The sequence below is a fragment of the Vipera berus genome (genome assembly GCF_964194415.1).
Source record: "Vipera berus genome assembly, chromosome: 9".
Taxonomy (NCBI): domain Eukaryota; kingdom Metazoa; phylum Chordata; class Lepidosauria; order Squamata; family Viperidae; genus Vipera; species Vipera berus.
The window spans coordinates 4,563,594-4,570,062 of NC_138212.1; positions in this window are offsets into that span (position 1 = coordinate 4,563,594).

A 6,469-nucleotide genomic window follows, 5' to 3' on the forward strand; every position below is an offset into this window, starting at 1 on the left:
GAATAGCTTCTTTCAATTGTTGGATGATCAATTTTGCACCAGATTTGATGTTCTCAAGCCAGCGTGTTCTTTCCTTGCCCTTTCTTCTGAATAACAATATTTTACACTAAACCTTGCCTGATGCTTCTACTTGGTCCATTCTCCTTTGCTTAAGTGCCTTTATCTTTCACAGAACAGTAACTTTTAATCGTTTTTTCCCCCCCCACTGCTTGGTTTCTCCCATTCTTCATCGTTTTCTCTTGTTCCCCTTCGCCCGCTGCTTCGGATACGAATTCTGATTCACGGCCCAAACTGGCTAATGCAATACAGTAGCACTGAGTTGTCTCAGGAGTATATTAACACTATTTATTAGGCCTAATGGCTCCTTTATATCTTGAAGATGACTGGGAAAAAATGTGTGTGTGTGTGTGTGTGTGTGTGTGTAGGTGCTCATCTCCGTTTCAAAGCCGAAGAGCCAGCATTTGTCCGAGGATGTCTCCGTGCTCATATATATATATAAAGCCAATTTCTTGCTTCAAGACTGACTTTTCGATTAAGGCTCTCCCACGGAAGAAGGGGGTGTGACCTTACTACAGGAATCTTCTTTTATTTATTCATTCACTTGCATTCTGTATTTTTAATACCTTCTTAAATTTAAAAGGAGAAAGGAAATGAATGAGCTTCGAAGAGGCCACTGCTGCAGCGGTTCTTATTCCAACCAGCCTCTGCAAGAGCCTTTCTATGAATGAATAGATACATTCTTAGCCTTCCCATCAAACCCAGTTACCTGTGTGGTCTTCTTGCAGCTCCAGGCGCATCTTTTCCAGTTCCAAAGGCTTAGACATTCTTACTTCTGTGAGGAAAAAAAAAAGGAAGGGACCCAAAAAAACGGAAAGGACAACGCAGGTGAGTGTCGAACCAGACCATAAAGGCAGTGCCAACAGAGACCTATATACAGGTAGTCTTTGACTTACCACAGTTCGTTTACTGACCGGTCATTTAGTGACGACGGGACTGGAAAAAAAGGGATTTGTAAACCACTTTTCACACTTAATGACCATTGCAGCATCCCCATGGTCACATGATCGAAATTCAGAGTTCTCGGCAACTGACTCATATTTATGACAGTTGCCGTGTCCCGGGGTCATGTGATTTCCCCCCCCCCCTTTGTGACCTTGTGAGAAGTAAAGCCATTGGGGAAGCCAGAGTCACTGAACCACTCTGTGACTAACTTAATGACTGGCGTGGTTCACTGAACAACTATGGCAAGAAAGGTCGTGAAACGGGGCAAAAATTCACTTAACACATGTCTCGCTTAGCAACAGAAATCTGGGGCTCAACTGTGGTTGTAAGTCAAGGGTTACCTGTACTGCCCCATAGTGCTTGATGGCCCCCTCTAAGCAGTTTACGGAGTCAGCGTGTTGTCTCCCAACAATCTGGGTCCTCATTTTACCGACCTTGGAAGGATGGAAGGCTGAGTCAACCTTGAGGCGGTCAGGATCGAAATCCTGGCTATGGGCAGTTTGCCTGCAATACCGTATTCTAACCACTTCACCACCACAGGAAGGAAGGAAGGAAGGAAGGAAGGAAGGAAGGAAGGAAGGAAGGAAGGAAGGAAGGAAGGAAGGAAGGAAGGAAGGAAGGGCAATAGCAGATGCACTTAAGATTTATATACTGCTTCACAGTGCTTTATGGCCTTCTCGGTTTACAGAATCAGCATATTTGCCCCCAACAATCTGGGTCCTCATTTTAATGACCTCAAAAGGATGGAAGGCTGAGTCAACCTTGAGCCGGTCAGGATCGAACTGCTGGCTTAGGGCACAGTTTGCCTGCAATACTGCAATTCTAACCACTGCACCACCATGCCTGTGTTATGTGCCAAATCTATGCAACATAACATGACTCGCACCAAACCAACCAATGGAAAACTTGAGAAATGGAGAGAAGCCAACAGTGATGCATTTAAAGAGGAAGAAATGAAACAAAAAGCCTGGCACTGTTGGGTTCTCCCATTGGTACATTTTAATGTGACACTGCAGAATTCAAACCGCATAAAATCCGAAAATGAATGCCTCATAGATGTCAAATTATTCTAACATCCCATAACTTCAAAACTTCCCAAACTATTGCTCGTGAGTTCTCAGTGTTTTAATCTTTGTAAGCTGCCTAGAGTCACTGGTGTGAGATGGGTAGCTATATTAAAAAAAAAAAAGATTATTGCCTGCATATTTTTTTCCTCTAAATCTCTTCCGAGAAATAAAATGGTTTAATCTTGGTTTTCTTTTAATGAAAACTGTAATTCAGCAAAGCAAGCTGAAAAAAATCCCTGAGAGATCTAGGCTACGCCGTATATTCCTGCTTGGAAGAAAGGAGACCTCTTTCTCTTACCCCCATTAGAGACCCTCGCCTAAATCCAAGCGTTTTGCTGAGCCCAGAATGACAGATATTTAAAAGATTAAATGTTCTAAAACATTTGGGCAAATGAATGCGTGGATGGATAAATGGGAAAAGGGAACATACAGAAATGAATGTATACTTGGCAAGGGCTAAACAGAAATATGGAAGAGCACCATAGATTTTGCTGCCATGCAGCAATTATCTAAATTATTGCAGATCACTTAGGGTACCCGTAACTTTGTCAAGAATTTGTTAATCTTTCTCTTTCTTTTTTTCTTTTTTTCTTTTTTTCTTTCTTTCTTTCTTTCTTTCTTTCTTTCTTTCTTTCTTTCTTTCTTTCTCTTTCCTTCCCTCCCTCCCTCTCTTTCTTTTTTCTTCTTTCCCTTCCTTCTCTCTCTTTCTTTCTCTCTCTCCCTTCCTTTCTTACTTACTTAATTACTTACATACTTACTTATGCATGCATGCATGCATGCAATATCTAAACACCTCCTCCATGGTGGGCAGATAACAATGCAAGAAAATAATACAAAACCTCAATAAATAAAATAACATCCAGGGGCTTCAGAAGTCACCCAAATCAAAAGATGCTCAAACCAAATAATTCTCAGTTGTTTGTGAAATGCAAGCAGGGATTGGGATCATCCACAGCTTTGGCAGGAGAGTACCTCAAACATGGGGGCCAGCACTGGAAGGCTTGTTGTCTGGTTCACACCCCATAAGATTTTGTAAAGAAGGGGAACCCCCTCAACAGGCCCTCTCCATATATCAGGACTAAATGGGCACATTCTATTCTAGAAAGCATTGCCTGCTATCTTCCTAGGACAGGGGTAGGCAACCTTGGCTCTTTTATGACTCGTGGACTTCAACTCCCAGAATTCCTGCGCCAGCCATGCTGAGGGGAAAGGGAGGGGTTTCCACGCTGAGCCAGGCTGGCTCAGGAAGTCTGGGAGTTGAAGTCCACGAGTCATAAAAGAGCCAAGGTTGCCTACCCCTGTCCTAGGACAACTTCTGTTTTCAGGAACCTGTGGTTGTGTGATAAGTCACAACCACTGACTTGAACAGAGGATTAAGACCGCCCTGGAGAAGGGAAGTTATGTCACTGCCTATTAGCTTTGTCAAATGGCACTAAGATTAGTGATGGAGAGGAAACACAAGGATGAGGTTGTTGCTTCAAGTCTTACTTGGGGTTTTCCCTGAGTTATCTGGTTACTTAATCCAGAGAACTCTGGCCCTGATATATCTTTGCTCTTTCTAAAGCAGGGGTCTCCAAACTGGGCAACCGTAAGACCTGTGGACTTCAACTCTCAGAAGCTGGCTGAGGAATTCTGAGAGTTGAAGTCCACAAGTCTCACAGTTGCCAAGCTTGGAGATCTTTGTTCTAAAACATCTTCTCTCATTATACCCTACGTTGAGAAAACTAACCTGGTAGGTTGCTTCCATGGTTGGGAGCCAGGTTTATTCCCCTTCTGAGGCAGGGAATTTATACCAAATAACCCTCTTTTTTACACTAAGTCTGCTCATCTCAGTGGGTAGAGATAAAAGCCCTGAACATGGACTTTGTGAAGCTTCGTTTGGTGATTTCTTTTCAAGGAATTATGCTAGCTGGTTATTGATATTGTCCATACTGCCGGTCCTTTCAAAAGATAAAGTAAGACGATGGTCTTCTGGCAGCAGATGCTGGAGGTGGGCAACTCTGGTTATCCAGCAGCTTGGATGTCTTGGCTGTTCTTCTGTTTTAGATATTAATAATACACTGCGTGCTAAATAACCTGCTGTAGCCTAATCTAAACTATGCATTGTAATAGAGTAGAACCAGGATTGGAAAAGGGCACCGTCCTACCAGTAGAATCCACCAAACATCTGTTCAAGATCCATTAGAGGCAAAAGAATCTACAGGTTAGTATTGTGACGTCATCGTCAGCCATGATAATTCCCTCTTTCCATCAAAGATGATCTTCCATTTTATAGTTTCATAGCCACTTTTTGAAACCTAGCACAATGGAGGAGGGTAGGAGGGAAGGGAAGGGGAAGGGAAGGAGCGAGGGAGGGAGGGAGGAAGAAAGGAGGAAGCAAGGGAAGGAAGGATAGTGAGGGACGAAGGGAAGGAGGGACGGAGGGAAGAAGGATAGTGAGGGAGGAACGGAGGAAGGGGAGGAGAGAGGGAGGGAGGAAGGAAGAAGGGAGGGAAGGAGGGAAGGAAGGAAGGAAGGAAGGAAGGAAGGAAGGAAGGAAGGAAGGAAGGTCACTTGTTCAATGTGATAAATGCTTCTCTGTGTTTTCATTCAATGCCAGTCAGAATCCCACTTGGTCTATAAGCAAACTTTTAAAAAATTGGACATCAGAGCAGGAGTTCAAGCAGTGTCACCGCTGATTTTACCTTCATATAATGAGAAGGGTAAGCCCAACCGGTTTAGCCAAACATGCACCTATTAAAAACACAGCAGTAAAGAAAGAACCAATCCTTTTCAGCATCTCCCATTACATTTCTTCAACTACTTCGTACCCAAAATGCAATCTTTAGGAGATAATGCCATTCCTATGCTCCACCCCACCCCACCGCCGGTAGTAGTTTTCAGGTTATACCATGCAAAAAAAGAAGAAGAAGCAGCAAAATATTTTCATAACTTGCAACTAAAGGGTTGAGATATGTAACTAAAGGTTGTTAGATAAAACTATTCTTACCCAGAGCCCACTCTGCCCCGAGTAGTCCTCGCCTTACAACAGTTCTTTTACTGACTGTTCAAATTACAGCAGCACCGGAAAAAAAGTCATTTATGACCGTTTTTCACACTTAACAAACCGCCACAGCATTCCCGTGGTCATGTGACTGAAATAATAATAATAGTAGTAATAATAATGATGATGATGTTGGAAGGGACCTTCGAGGTCATCTAGTCCAACCCCCTGCTCAGGCGCTGAGCAACTGGCTCATATTTATGATAGTCACTGCGTCCCAGGGTCACGTGATCCCCTTTTGTGACTTTCTGACAGTCAGTGAGGAAGCCAGAGTCACTTCACAGCCTTCTTTCTAACTTAACAACTGCACTGATTCACTTAACAACTGTGGCAAGAAAGGTCGTAAAAGAGCTTTTTCCTGGTATAATGAAGGTAAAAGTTCATACTCCACTTTCTTTCTCTCAAGCCCACACAAAAGACACAGTGCACGTAACGCTGGGCAAATGGCATTCTCATATATCCACCACAATCTGCACAGCTGGCATTTATTGCTGCAAGCGTTTCGTAATACGGGAGCGATCATAGGTACGATAACAGCTGGTGGGGGGAAAAAACACACCCAGAAATGTCAATCTATAATCTGTGATCAAAGATAATAGAGAGGCGTTATGCACATGAGAATCAAATTGGATTCTGAGACTGAATAAATGCTGAACGGGAGGATTTTATGAGAGATATGAAAATACCTCTTAGGTGTGAATATTGTTTAATGCACAGTCAAAATAGAATGGAGCCTCTTTTCAAGTTAAATTCCTCTTTTCATCGGCAATGTCCTCGACTGTTCATTTTTTCAGAGCTGAAAGAAATCCAAGCGTGACTCTGAGGATCATTTGGGATAAAAGCACCATCCAGCAGTGGATTTTCTTAAGCAAATTTTTCATCTGGAACTGTGTTGTTTGTTTGCTCATTTGTCTCTAACAAGATTTCTGAAACATGCAGACATTCAACAGGCGGAAGCTTTTCTTGAGACGCAGAAAACTAATGGAGAGCTGATTCTTGATTGGAGAACACTGATAGCAGTGTCCCAATATCTAAGGGGCTGCCACAAAGAAGAGGGGGGGTGTCAATCTGTTCTCCAAAGAACCTGAAGGCAGGGGAAGAAGCAACAGCTGGAAACTAATCAAGGAGAGAAGCAACCTAGAACTAAGGAGGAATTTCCTGACAGTTAGAACAATTAATCAATGGAACAACCTGCCTTCAGAAGTGCTCCAACAATGGAGGTTTTTAAAGAAGAGATTGGACAAAGATCTGCCTGAAATGGTATATGCTTGAGAAGGGGGATGGGCTAGAAGACCTCCAAGGTCCCTTCCAGCTGTTAATTCTTTTATTCTGCTACAGCTGCTACCTGCTCTTTGAG